A 15,614-nucleotide genomic window follows, 5' to 3' on the forward strand; every position below is an offset into this window, starting at 1 on the left:
TTTATCAACAACGCGAAATCCACACTTTATCACAACGATGTCAACATGGAGATGGTGAATTAGATTTCTGAGCTTTTTGGTATAGAGTCAAGGCCGCTCAAGGAGGGCCTTAAATATTTAGGCTTTCATCTCAAAGCTAAGGGTTACTCCAAGAACGACTGGCAATGGCTGATAGAGAGATATTATATAAAGATATCTGCATGGGAATATAGGAGTCTTTCCTTGGCAGGTAGAGTCATTCTCTCTCAATCTGTTTTATTGCAGATGGTTGTTTATTGGGCTCATTTATTCTTCCTCCCGGCAAGCATTATTCACAAGATGTCCAAGGTTACGGCAAATTTTATCTGGGGTGGAAAATCTGAACAGCGAAAGTTCCATCTCTCCAAAATGGATAGTATCTCATTGCCTAAGCGTCTTGGGGGATGGGGTTTAATGGATTTGAGGGTTTTTGGTAAAGATTTATTATGTAAATCGCTCTGGAGAGGGATCTTCAGGGAAGGACCATGGAGTGTCACTGTAAAACTAAAATATATGAAAGGTAAAAATCTGGAATATTGGTACAGATCTGGAGCAATAGGAACCAAACATGGATCAGCCATTTGGCTCAGTTTTCGGAAGGTCAAGAAATTCTTTTTAAAGAATCTGAGGTGGAGGATTCACTCTGGAAACAGTATCTTAATTGGTTTTGATTCTATTGTATGCAGTCGTGGAAACATTTCCATTCCTGAAAATCTCTTATATCCCCTTCACAGAAATGGAATCTTTACATGGGATAAACTCATTTCCGAATGGTGCGGCCTTGTTCCTTTATGGAAGGATGCCACTGATCTTGGTTTGCCAGTCGAACTAAGTTCTTCATGGAAAGCTGTCAAAGATGCTCTTGAAGGTTGCGGGATTCATCGTGGAGGGCCGACTGATCACCTAACTTGGACTATATCAAACGCTCATGTGCTAGTCCGAGTAAAAGACATCTACTCTGATTTTATTTCTTCAAAGGTTCCGCATTCAAGTTCTAAATTTCCAATGGTTCTCTGGAAATCGGGGTGCCCCCCTAAGATGATACTTTTTGCATGGTTGGTGTTTAATAATAAGAACCTGACATGGGACAACTTGAGGAAAAGAAGCTGGGACGGCCCAAGCAGGTGTTCGATGTGTGAATCTGACGAGGAGTCAAATCTCCACCTCTCAGCAAATCTGGTATGATTTGGCCATTCTTTTTGGTTTTCCTCATGTTGTTTTTGTTTCTACCCATGCAGCTTTCGAATGGTGGTGCAGTCAAAGGGAGCCAAGGCGTTTTCTCATCGTTATTATGTTATGGTGCGCATGGAAATGGAGAAATTATAAAATTTTCAGAAACTCAAAAGATCCCTATAGATCCATTTTGCATCGCATCATTGCAATCTTCGATTCAGTTCCAAAAAAGCAACCCAAAAAGAATGGGTCCGCTACATGACTTTGGCTTTTTGTCTATGGATGTATTGGTGGATGTGATGTCTTGGTCGTCCTTGGAATGTGCTTCTACTGGTTTTTTTGTCCATTTTTTCCATGTTCTTGAACCTGATGTATATGTTTTGTAATATGGATGCTCCTGTATTCTCAGTTCTTTATGTTTCAATGATGAGGTATTTGTCTTTCTGTACAAGATGCCTCTTCGAACATTTGACTTATGCTTGTTTCTCGAGATGTCTTGGATCGTGGCTTCTCTTGCCACCCTTTTGTAACTTATGATGGTTTTTTATATTGTCTCAATATAATCTATGATGCTTTTTCCTCTGAAAAAACAATAATAATTATAATAATAATAATAATATGAATTATCATAATTACATTGTTAATAAGAATAATAATAATAATATGGATAATTTTAGTTTGCAGATTACTGTGGTGTGATTTTTGAATGGAGTTCGGATTTTCCACAGTGTTCATGTTTTTTAGTCGACGTTTCGAGTCTGAAACTAGACTCATCATCAGGACAAAATGTGAGGAGAAAAGAAGGCAATGCAAGGTATAAGTATGAAATTGTGAAGACCAATGGCCGACTCTTTACCTCATTGATGATTAAATTTATTATTATCTTTTAAGTTTTTATTTTAATAACTCCTTGTAATTGTTTTTAATTTTTATATTAATATTACAATTTTATATTTTGTCTTATTTTATCATTATGCTTCATAATTAAATTTATGCTTTATTAATTATGGTTTATGCTTATTGATATTTATGATGCTATTTTTAATAGATTAAAATGAGATTTAATTATTATTGTTATGTAAGTTTATTTATTATGTCTTCTTATAAATTAATTTATTTGTTATTAAAATCTTTTTTTGTAATTCTTAGATTATTTAGTATTATTCTTATTAGTATTTTAATATTTAATGCTTTTATGTTTATATTTATTATTTTTTTGTTAATGTTATTCTAATTCTATGTTATTATTTTGCTCCTATTATCTATATTATTATTAATGATATTTACAAGTACTCTTTGAAGCGGAGTGGTCAAGGGAGAAGCGGCAAAGACTTGTCGGTGAGGAGAAGGAACAAGCAAAGAACCGAGTGAAAGATCGAGGTTGGTATTCTTTGATCCTCTCCTATCTACTTCTTATAAAGGAAAACAAAAGTAACTTTAATCTATTTGTTTCTAAGATAGCTACCTGTCTTAGTAGGACTAGCAACTCTACTGAAATAAGGTTCTTTTGGCTGCCACTGTCGAAAATGAATTGCAGCGGCGAACCCTTCACCCACATCTGTGAGTGGAAAAGACGCTCCCCTTCCTCTGGATTTTCGGGCTCATCTTTCTGGATCTTGGCGGTGGCAACAATGGCGTTGGGGTCCGCATCAATGATCTGCTTCCCTTTGCCATTCCCCTTGTCGAGTTCTGGCTCAGGATCGGAACATGCATCTGATTCGGAAGCCTTCAACTCAGCCACCAACGACTGCTTGGTCCGACACTCACTTGTGTTATGAGTGGGACTTTTGTGGAACTCACACCACTTTCCTGTGTCCTTCTTCGGCTTCGTGGTGTTGTTCTTTTCTTGTGGCTTCGACGGGTTATCTTGGGTCACCCCGCCTTGGCTTTGTCCTTTGGGCTTCGGATTTGCAGATCCAAAGTCTCGCTTCTTCTGTTTGAATCTGATGCTTCGGGAACAGGTATTGGAGCTGTCTTAATGCAGGAAGGGCGACCATTGGCCTTCACCAGCCAACAACTAAGTGGGAATAACTTGGGCCAATCTACCTATGAGAAGGAAATGATGGCCATCTTACATGCAGTTGATACCTGGCGACCTTACTTGTTGGGGCGACGTTTCTAGATCCGCACAGATCATCACAGTCTTAAATATTTTTTGGAGCAAGCAAGAAGCATGTCTAACCTCCCTTCTTCCCCTTTTCCATTTTATTACTAACACTCCCTCATCAGCTGAGATTCATGGAAGAGATTATGGTTTCATGGTGGTTCTTAATCTTTTGGAAGCCACATTTCTTGTCTAAAAATTCTTTTCATTTTGATCTACTCCCTAAACTAAGTAAGTTTCAAATAAACTTAGTGTTTTTCCCCCTGATTCACATTCTCCCCCATATTAACTCTAACACTACTATGTAAATCCCCTATATCACCTTTCCCCTACTAGTACTAACACCATGGTGTATAAACCCCAAATTTTGTATAAATATCCCTCCCCTTGGCATTATAGCCATATGTTCTCTAAAAAGGAATCAAAATGACATCTGGTCACTTTGATGAACCTATACCTCATCTCTCTCCCTTATTTCAAGACATTCCACTCATTAAACCGTCATTTGCAAAGAAAAACCCTATAAAAACCCCTTCCTACCCATAACCCCTTTGAAATTATGAAAAAACCAAAAAAACCTACTTTTGCCGCTTAACCAAAGTTGGCGCATATATGTGATTTTCCAAAATAAAAGTAACTAAGAATCATAATATACCAAACTAGAACAATTCAATCATAAAATGTCAAAAAGTTAAAACATAGTTTAAGACTTATGTGCTTATACAAAATGCTAACAGACAGAAAAGAAAAGAAAAAAAATAAAAAATAAAAAAATAAATAAATTATGATCATTACCATAAATGAAGGGCCAAAATTATCTTAAGGTGTGTAGGTCATCTCGTTTCCATTGTCCTCATCCACATCAGTGTATTCACTTATGAGAGAGACATTATCACTACTATCATTCTCATCTAGAATATCTTTGGGCAAGGCATCATTCTCATTGATGTGATGTGTGGATGTAGAAGACTATCCCACAATTGGTGCTTGTGAGGTTGCACTAGATGCATTAAAAATAGGGGGAACCGCTCGTACTATATTTGAAGTTGTTTTCTTCCCCTCCAAAGGTTTAAGCCATAATACCTGTTTGCATGAGTAGCTTACTTGTATGCAATTACATGTTCTTTATGTATTCATGTATTAGTTATCAGAGCTTTATGCTGTGATTATGCTTTTCAATGGCTCAAAGAAGGGGAACATAATACTAAATTTTTTCATAGTAAATATCATTAATAATAATATAGATAATAGGAGCAAAATAATAACATAGAATTAGAATAACATTAACAAAAAAATAATAAATATAAACATAAAAGCATTAAATATTAAAATACTAATAAGAATAATACTAAATAATCTAAGAATTACAAAAAAAGATTTTAATAACAAATAAATTAATTTATAAGAAGACATAATAAATAAACTTACATAACAATAATAATTAAATCTCATTTTAATCTATTAAAAATAGCATCATAAATATCAATAAGCATAAACCATAATTAATAAAGCATAAATTTAATTATGAAGCATAATGATAAAATAAGACAAAATATAAAATTGTAATATTAATATAAAAATTAAAAACAATTACAAGGAGTTATTAAAATAAAAACTTAAAAGATAATAATAAATTTAATCATCAATGAGGTAAAGAGTCGGCCATTGGTCTTCACAATTTCATACTTATACCTTGCATTGCCTTCTTTTCTCCTCACATTTTGTCCTGATGATGAGTCTAGTTTCAGACTCGAAACGTCGACTAAAAAACATGAACACTGTGGAAAATCCGAACTCCATTCAAAAATATGGATAATAATAATAATAACATTATTAATTATAATAGTAATAACAATATTTATTGTATTAATAATGATAATAATAATAATTTTAGTAATAATAATAATAATAATATTTATAATAATAATAAATTCAATAATATTAATAATAATAATAACTGGATGGAAGAGATTAACACAAACATCTCTAACATGAAAAATAATAAGAATAAGAGTACTATTGGTATTAATAATCTTCACCTTTCTTCTCATTCTAATAACATGGTTATAAATCTTTCCAGTTTCGTTTTTCCCCCTTTTGTTTTTAAAGTTCTAGGTAAAGGATTAAATTTTGCCTTAGCCCCTAGGAAAATCCCCGTGGAGGATATTATTTGTGATATTGAGTTTGGGATCAGAGGTTTACCTGATAGGATCAAGGATACTATTAGGCAGGATTGTGCGGTTGCCTTGAGAAAGGCTAAGCCCCCTAAGAGCAACCTTAGCAAGGAAGAATCTTTAGCTCTCAGATCCTTAAACTAGAACAAAGATATCATTGTTCTAAAGGCAGACAAGGGTGGTGCTACCGTCATTCTTAACAAAGTTGATGACTGCAGCAAGATGTTGGATCATCTTCATAATAGCGGTAGCCACAAAAAACTTCCCAAAAATCCTTTGAAGAACGTTGCTAGGAATGTGGCTCTGGCCATTAAATCCATTGGCTCAATGAGTTCCCTGCACCATAAACTCATTGAAAGCAACGTTATTACTCCTAGAATTTATGGCCTCCCCAGGATTCACAAGGAAGGAGCCCCCTTAAGGCCCATTGTCAACACCATTGGAGGTCCTACCTACCTTCTTGCGAAGTTCCTTGCATTAAAGCTTAAGCCCTTAGTTGGTCATACGGAGTCCTTCGTAAAAGACTCTGCTTCCTTTATTGAGGAACTCAAGGACATTAAGCTTGAACTTGGGGATATTATTGTTAGTTTTGATGTTGTCTCCCTGTTCACTTGCATCCCTATTAATGAGGCCATGGAGGTGATCAACCGCCTAAGAGATCCTGACACTGCCAGGTTGGTTGAGATCTGTCTCACTTCCACCTTTTCAGTTTTGAGGGAGAGTTCTTCGAGCAAACCTGTGGGGTTGCGATGGGCTCACCCCTTTCCCCTGTCGTTGCTAATCTTTTTATGGAAGATGTTGAGTTCAAGGCTCTAAACTCTTCCCAGCTCTTGCCAAAGCTTTGGAAAAGGTATGTGGATGACACCAATGTCATCTGGTCTCATGGCCCGGATGAGCTAGATCTCTTCTTCGATCATCTCAACAATCAATCCTCAACCATTAAGTTCACTAAGGAGCAGGAAGTTGATGGATGCCTTCCGTTCCTTGATATTCTTATTTCTAAGAATAGTGATGGTTCCCTCGCCCATCGAGTTTTTCGGAAGAAAACGCATACGGAGCAGTATCTTCATGCCAGTTCCCACCATTTCCCGACTCAAAAGATGGGTGTTCTCAATACCCTTGCTACTCGGGCCCTAAGGATCTCGGACAAGAAGAGCTTTGAGAAAGAAAAATCCCATCTGCTTGATGTCTTTGTTGAGAATGGTTATAGTAGATACATGGGTCAGAAGGCTTTCCTTAAAGCTACCAAGAATTCTCTGACTAAAAGGGAACCGAAGGAACGAATTCCAGGTGTCCATCTTCCGTATGTTCAGGGGACCACTGATAAGATTGGAAGGATTCTCAGGAAGCATAGTATCCTTGTGACCTTTAGGCCCCTGAACACCATTCGTATGTCCCTCAGATCAGTGAAGGATCCTATCGACCCTAAGGATATGAAAGGTGTTTATATGATCCCCTGTTCCTGTGGGACCCCCTATATTGGGGAGACTGGTCGCTCCATTAATCAAAGGATTAGTGAGCACGCAACAGACCTTAAGCATAGGAGAGCTAAGTCTTCCGCTTTAGCTGAACATGCTGAGAAAACCAATCATCATGTTTGTATTGAGGAGGCTAGTGTTATTGCTAAGGTTTCGCACTTCCATCATCGAAAATTTAGGGAAGCGCTTGAGATTGAAAAGAGGCCAAGCAATCTCAATAGAGAGGATGGCTGGAAAATCAGTAGGTGTTGGGTCCCAGCACTCTCTTCCTAGTCGTTTTTTCCGCCCTCCTCTTAAGGGTTTTTTTTAATTAATTATTATTTTTCTTTAGTTATTTATCTATTTATTATTATTTATTTATTTTTTTAAGACTTTTAAGTTAACTCAACATTAATTTTCCATTTAAATACTAATTAACTTATAATTTTTAATAATATTTTTTGAATTAAAGACCCATTAAAAATATTTTATATATATTTTTAAGGGATTGGTCCTGAATATTACTAATTAAATTAATAAAATAATTTTGACCCCCGTCCTAGAGTCAAACTAGCTGTTGGTCAAGTTAGCCGTTGGAGGCTCTGCTCAAACTATTTAACATGCTAGATCTGTTTCTTCAACTTGTCCTGACGATGAACCACAACCACACTGGTTGGTTCGAAACCCGTGGACAAATGGTATTTCATGTGATTTTCGCCGAAAAATCTCTCACAAACTTGATATGGATCACAGAAGCCTAAACTCTATAAAAATTAAAATCATAATTGTTCATAATTTTATCGATAATTTAAAAGAATATATAATTTTTAACAGTTTCAAAATTATTATTATTATTATTTTTATGGGTGGGAAAATTTATTATAACTTAGTTGTTAAATTAGCAGTGACGACAATCATCTCTAGGTGTTACCCCAAATGCACACGGACTCATCATCCTTATTCAAAAATTTTCAGTCCTGCAAAATACCTCAAGATCTTACACCATTAAACTGTTTCCAAAACTAAATTATTATAGGCGTCAAAATATCTTTTATAATTTCAAAAAATAAATTGTTTCCCTAATTTATTGGTGGAAAAATAAGATGGATTGGGTAGGTAATGACATCATCCAGTCCCCTCAGTTACACCAGCAGTCAACACAGTGAAAACTAAATAGGAAATTAAAAATTTGACGAATTTTACAATTTTGTTCATTTTTGACATTATAATAAATGAAATAAATAATATTTTAAGGTTCATGAGATTAAAATTAATCTATAAATAAAATAAATGATATTTTAAAGTTCACGGGACTAAAATTAATCTATAAAATCATGAATATGACCAAATACTAAAATAAATTATGCAGTAAAAAGCCTCCTAAAATATCTGGCGGTGTCGTTTTCACCCATTCATCTCGTAAGAAAAGGCAGCTGATGCACTGTCTATCAGTAAATGACAAATGTTACTATATTCTAAATCGCTGACATTACGCGCTCAGCCCCACGGAATAAGTTAAGAGTCTTGTTCATTAATTTTAGACTCCTTGGGAAAACTTTGAAGTCCCAAACCTGGTACCGGGATATCAAGAAGCAAATTCCGTGGCTTCTGTTAAATTTCTCATATTCTGCCATTTTTGCCTCGATATTTGTTTGGCAGTGGTGAAGTAAATGCTACTCTATTTTCAATTGCTGCCATTGCGCGTTCAGCTCCACGGAATAAGTTTGTTTGGCAGTGGTTAAGTAAATGCTACTCTATTCTCAATCGCTGCCATTACGCGCTCAGCTCCACGGAGTAAGTTAAGAATCTTGTTCACTAATTTTTTATTCCTCGGAAAATTTTGAAGTACCAAACCCTGAACCAGGATATCAAGAAGCAAATTCCGCGGCGTCTAGTTAAATTTCTCATATTCTGCCATTTTTGCCTCGATATTTGTTTGGCGGTGGTTAAGTAATTGCTACTCTATTCTCAATTGCTGCCATTACGCGTTCAGCTCCACGGAATAAGTTAAGAATCTTGTTCACTAATCTTTTATTCATCGGAAAATTTTGAAGTTCCAAACCCTGAACCAGGATATCAAGAAGCAAATTCGCGGCTTCTGGTTAAATTTCTCATATTCTCCCATTTTTGCCTCGATATTTGTTTGGTGGTGGTTAAGTAAATGCTACTCTATTCTCAATTGCTGCCATTACGCGCTCAGCTCCACGCAATAAGTTAATAATCTTGTTCGGTAATTTTTTATTCCTCGGAAAATTTTGAAGTTCCAAACCCTGAACCAGGATATCAAGAAGCAAATTCCGCGGCTTCTGGTTAAATTTCTCATATTCTGCCATTTTTGCCTCGATATTTGTTTGGCGGTGGTCAAGTAAATGCTACTTTATTCTCAATTGCCGCCATTACGCGCTCAGCTCCACGGAATAAGTTAATAATCTTGTCCACTAATTTTTTATTCCTACGAAAGTTTTGAAGTTCCAAACCCTGTACCAGGATATCAAGAAGCAAAATTCCGCGGATTCTGGTTAAATTTCTCATATTCTGTGCCTCGATATTTGTTTGGCAGTGGTTAATTAAATGCTACTCTATTCTCAATCGCTGCCATTACGCGCTCAGCTCCACGGAAGGCAAGAGCTAACTAACCTGCTATCGGGCATTTAATGCACCCGATAGCGGACTCACCATACATACATGTCCATGCTTTTCCATCTTGCATCCATCGTTTCTCCGGGAGCTCGACAGTGCATCGCATCAAACTTTTTCCGGGAACGAGTGACCCACCACCTCCGAGCTGGCACCCGCTGTGCTGGCGCATTTTCAAACGATCCCTCGTGCCAAACATTCATTTGCCCCATTCGCGCTCCCGGAACAGGTCTTCTACAACCCTCTCGAGCATTCGTTTCTCCTGCTCACGGTGCTGCAAAGCCTCGCAAGTCCGCTCACGGTGTTGAATCCCGGCAGGCTGTGCCCCAGGCGTAAGGTAAATTAGGCAAACCTTATTATTATAAATTAGGCAAAGGACTGCCTGTGATAGAGAAGATGATTAACTGCTGCACGCTCTGCATGGCACACTAAATTATTTTAAGCAAAGTTCATGTTTCTCTTGTTTCTGCTAATTGCAACAGTTTAGCCTATTTTTAAACAAGTTCATCTTTTTGTGGTCCCTTTTTTCTGCTAAATTCTAACAATTTAGCACATTAAACCTTTAAATGAGCAGAAAAACACTGGAACAAAGTGCCATGATCATTTGATGAAGTTGGCCTAGAACCATGAGTTGCAAGTCTGAAACCGTGACTTGGCTTAAAATAAAAACAGTAATACCACACTTGTTTTACTCTTACAGACAATCATTACAAACTCACTGTGACATTTTTTTGGGTTCAAAAACCATGGCTTTCATTCCACTTTACAAAATTTCCAGAAAATCATTACAACTTCATTATAACATTTTTTTTATTGAAAGATTATGTTTTTTATTCCATTTCCCAAAAAAGTTATTAATCTTTATCAAATTTGAATTTCATTTATAATATTATCATTTATAACTAATGTAGATTATAAATGGCTTGGAACAAATAGTATTGGAGGAAAGAATTTCCTAGTTCTCATTCTCCAGGTTTAGATATGAATATGGCAGCATTTTTCTTGTCCTTGGGAGACCTAGTGTATGTTTAGGTGTTGAAGCAATCTTACCAGATTTAAATCAAACCACCTGTATATTTGATGATGTAGCACGCCTAGAAAACATATCTACATCAGGTTCTATACACAGTTGGAGAAGATAACTGTCATCAGTTGGATGTGTAAAAACAACCACAAATTTTGTTTTAACTGTTTTAACAGCAACATGAAAGCTTTATTCTCATGCAAAAATCAAGCTGCATACACTTCTGGTGTTAAGTGTGAATGGACTTCTTCAACAAGGCACACCAAATATTACCTCTTTGCCAACATCCAAAATGTAAAAAAAAAATGATGGTTAAACCATGAACCAACTCAATAATGCCATAGCTGTAGCAGTTTCATATTTTGCACAGTGGTTCTAGGCACATTCTCTTAAATCATTTCCAATGAGAATAGTAGTACCCGCTTATGCACAGGCAGCAGCAAAAGTCAATGTTGCAGTAACCTGCAATAGTGAATTTTCAGATGATTTTTTTATGAGAGAGTCAGTAAATCCTGCAGGCATAATGGATCCACTGCCTCGTTCAGTAAATTTCTCCTTACCCAATCTGCTACAAAAAAAAAAAACTGACAACAAGAGAATTTCGTAGACTGGGCTTTACAAGCAATGCATACCCATCAATTATTGCCAGTGATAAGCTCCACAAGAAGGGGCATTGGCTTGTAGGTGGTATGGTTAATTTTTCTGTTGTTTACAGACATCTGGGGGGGGCACACAGTTGGGAGAGTGTTTGTTGTTGCAGCAACATTAAGAACTTAAACGTTAAACTATGTATAGACAAAAATATGATTGGGTATTTCCAATTGGAAGTATGGTGCATCTAAATCAATGATATGGATGTTTTTGTTGTTCCTGAAGGAGCTGCCCTTAATTTTGCATATCAACATATGTCCAAGATCCCTAAAAAAAACATGCTAATGTAGAAATGGACTCTAGACAATCTAGGTAACCTTTAGCTTAGCTCTAATATGTCTTCCATATCAAAACTTCCAGTGGACATTATTACCCCGAAAAGGTAATTGGCTTGATGCAGAAAGCTTTATTCTCATGGAAAAATCAAGCTGCATACACTTCTGGTGTTAAGTGTGAATGGACTTCTTCAACAAGGCACACCAAATATTACCTCTTTGCCAACATCCAAAACGTAAGAAAAGAAAATGATGGTGAAACTATGAACCAACTCAAGAATTCCATAGCTGTAGCAGTTTCATATTTTGCACAGTGGTTCTGGGCACATTCTCTTAAATCATTTCCAATGAGAATAGTAGTACCCGCTTATGCACAGGCAGCAGCAAAAGTCAATGTTGCAGTAACCTGCAATAGTGAATTTTCAGATGAGTTTTTAATGAGAGAATTAGTAAATCCTGCAGGCATAATGGATCCACTGCCTAGTTCAGAAATTTCTCCTTACCCCATCAGCTACAACAAAAATACTGACAACAATAGAATTTCGTAGACTATCCATATCCTTAGGGTGTTTGTTTGACAAAGCTCCCCCAGTCTGCAGTTTGCAGTAAAAAGTACCAAGTAACACCCCTGTTTTATCCCATTGTCTTCACCATTTCTTACAAATGATGTAGTTGTGTTCTGCCTTGGCTGGACTGTATATATTGTTGCTATAAGTAGGTATCTATGTTATGATGAGCAGAAAAAGTGCCCAAGTGTAAGAATTGTTGCTATAAGTAGGTATCTATGTTATGATTTGTTGGCATTATATAAACCATTGCTCTTCATTCACGTTAGAAGAACAGACTGTCCTTTCATTTGAAGCAACCCTTCTTTGCATGTCAAATGTATCCTCTGACAGGCATTCGATTATTTCAAAGTCCATATCCTGATCACTCTCTTTCTGTAAATTCAGAGACCTAAGCACAGATAAATTAAGACGGGCAGGTCTTTTGTTTAAATGGTTTTTCAATCTACAATTTGTCTTTGAGAAACCAAGAGTACTCTTTGAATTTGCGAGAACTGGGTGAACAAAGTAATAAATTGAAAGGTTTATTGACATGCCCTCCTTTTATTGAACTACGCTCTTCATGTTGTAGCCCTTATGTGGTTAGGAAAATGCCCTCCAATAGGCACACATGTTCGATTTTTATCTTTCAATCACATAACCTGCAGAGGGTCTATTGAGAAAATTGTCAAATATCCAGCTTTCTAGTTGATGTTGATATTTGGAACCATATTGTGTAGTGTGCGTGTCAATTTCATGTCAGTGATGACTGCCTTTGGAGTATCAGGCCAAACTTTCTTATTGCACTTCTACTTCCCATGAAATGGGTATACTTCTAACTAGCAATTGCTGCTACTTTCTGTCTTATATGAACTAATGCTAGGCTTGGGTATAGTTAATCATCTCATAATTTTGTTTGCAGATCACATGCAGCTAGTTGGTAAAAGTGCTTCACAAGACCAGAGGGTGCATCACAGATTCCGGCGGAGGAGGCAGGACTGGAGAATGGAGTCCCATGGGAGCAGACATTCTTTGGTGTCTCGGAACAGTTGAGTGGGTTTTGCAGCATGCACATGGAGTTTTGGTGAATTCCAATTCCGAGGTGTGTGTACTGAATATATTCTGAACTGGTTTGGAAGTAGCATAATGATGGGCTTCTGATAAAACTAGAATATCATGTACCTAATCAAGATTGTAATTTATGTGGAACTTTTGGTTATGAAGTTCCCATGTATTGAGATGTCCTGTTTTTTCTTTTTGCTGTAAAGGATTTTATAACTAGATATAAATATTTATTGGTCTAGGGCATTTGTGACGCTTGTAGTCAAGATTGATAAGGCCAGTTCTGATTCTATTTTAATCACATAAAAATCTTATGCAGTCTACTTCTTTCCAGCAGGTTCAAGTGGGAGATACATGTGTGGTAGAATATAAAGTAATAGGTGTATCGAACACTGTGGAGACATAAATGTGCCTCTTGGGACTTAAAACTCTGCATATGTGAGTAAGTTATGCTAGTGGAATGTATGTTAAAGGACTTTATAGTGACTTGAAGAAATGCCGGTAAGTGAAGTTACTGGATTGGAAATAGACCAGTAATCATGTCGTTTTAGACTTGCATATTTGCATGTCAGTACAGCCTTCTTAATGCATGTTCGTTTTTAATGCTGATTATAATCTAGGCTCTAGCCTATCAGATGACCTGTCTATTGTTCAGAGAAAGGACAAACTTTGAGCACTCATAATCAGCAACAAGTCTATCCAAATATTTGTATCTCTGGTCCAATTATATGTACCTCTAGATTGTGATTGAACATTTTATACCTCTAGGTCATTATGGGCCTGCAATGCCACCCATTTGTACTGAACCATGATCTTTATATTGTCTTAATATAAACTATTATGCTTTTTCTTCTGAAAAAAAGAAAAAAAAAATCGATAGACAAATTTATGCATGGGATTATATGCAGGCTACCGCATTCCTATGCCTGCAGCCTTCTTTGGAGAGTTAGTTTCTCATTTTAGTTGCAGGCGTACATTATTCAGACAATTCAGCAAAGGAGCTAAATTAAGATTGTCCATAGCCTGTCTAAATGCTACTTTGCACATGTAGTTGTATGAAGTTATACATGAAATAGCATTTTGTCTTTTTAATTGCGACTTATCAGTGCTTGTTAAGCTTTATGTCAAGTCATAACAAATTTGAGTGGGATGGCAAAATTGCGAATCTTCAAGTAGCTCTTGATCTACTTTAAGGAGTTTATAAAACTTATTAGAGCTCCATTAAAGAAAATTGTTGAAGGTCTTTCACCCAAATAGATTGGCAGATGTGAAGTGGCCCAACTAGTGGTAAAACAAGGTTATCTTTGCATTTATGATTTATTTAAGTTGGCTTCTTTTTTAGCACAATGGAAATGTAGCAAAGATTAATATCCACTGGGGTTCATGATTCCATGAATAAATAATCCCAATGTGGATGTCTTTTATTGCAAAGTGTTCATTGCTTGTTTTTATAGCCAAGAAGATTTTTGATTAAAAAAATCCTTCCCAGATTTCAAGTTTCAACAATAAAAGTTAAAGCATGTTGCTTTTTACTTGATCCTAACACATCATTTGGATTAATAATTAGATGCTCCTCCCATTTGTTATCTACAGAGTATAAAAAATTCTTCAGAAAAGTTGCATGTTTTCTAGTATGTAACGATAAGTAATAGATTGTTGTACTTCTCAAAATATGAATTCTAAGAGGATTCGTGAGCTTGTAGCAAAAAGAAGAAGTCCATAATAGAGTTTGCTGGACCTTAGGAACACTAATAAGTCAAAAACATAAAGTGTAGGCCCACAATGGAGCTCTCAACTTGCACAATAGATTGCATAGCAGAGTTGCAAGACTGATCAACACTTACAGAAACCCTAAGCCCCTCGACAAATTATGTAGGCATACATCAGAACCTGTAGGCTTGGAATGGTGCCCAGTAGTAATTATAAGGTCCTGTAAGTACTCAATAAAGTATACATTGCAACAGAGCCCACTAGCTTGCTAAAGAGTTTGTTGGACTGCTATTAGACCTTGAACGAAAGATGCCTTCCGAAGCATGTGCATTCATTCAAAATGTCTTTCTTCTGAGGCACTTTGTTCTAGTGTTTTTCTGCTCATTTAAAGGTTTACTGTGCTAAATTGTTAGAATTTAGGAAAAAAAGGGACCACAAAAAGATGAACTCGTTTAAAAATAGGCTAAACTGTTGCAATTAGCAGAAACACGAGAAACATGAACTTTGCTTAAAATAATTTAGTGTGCCATGCAGAGTGTGCAGCAGTTAATCAGTTTCTCTATCACGGGCAGTCCTTTGCCTAATTTATAATAATAGATTTGCCTAATTTACCTTACCCCTGGGGCACAGCCTGCCGGGATTCAACAGCATGAGCGGACCTGCAAGGCTTTGCAGCACCGTGAGCAGGAGAAAGGAATGCTTGAGAGGGTTGCAGAGGACCTGTTCCGGGAGTGCGAATGGAGCAAATGAATGTTTGGTGCGAGGGATCGTTTGAAAATGCGCG

General features: G+C 36.5%; 1 long non-coding RNA gene across 6 annotated transcripts; it reads left to right on the plus strand.

The window, feature by feature from the left end:
• The first annotated feature begins 8,412 nt into the window (after positions 1–8,412).
• LOC149200305 (uncharacterized) lies at positions 8,413–13,911 on the plus strand. Of its 6 annotated transcripts, none has more exons than XR_016253814.1 (4): positions 8,414–9,900; positions 12,799–12,885; positions 12,981–13,160; positions 13,440–13,911. It is a non-coding gene; the product is annotated as an uncharacterized LOC149200305 (long non-coding RNA). The 6 variants fall into 6 exon arrangements; XR_016253815.1 differs by having other exon boundaries at positions 8,414–8,720; XR_016253816.1 differs by lacking the exon at positions 12,799–12,885 and having other exon boundaries at positions 8,413–8,720.
• Positions 13,912–15,614: the final 1,703 nt, after the last annotated feature.

The sequence above is a fragment of the Pinus tabuliformis genome, chromosome 2_1 (genome assembly GCF_031772625.1).
Source record: "Pinus tabuliformis cultivar Carrire ecotype Pingquan chromosome 2_1, CPIR1, whole genome shotgun sequence".
NCBI classification, from domain to species: domain Eukaryota; kingdom Viridiplantae; phylum Streptophyta; class Pinopsida; order Pinales; family Pinaceae; genus Pinus; species Pinus tabuliformis.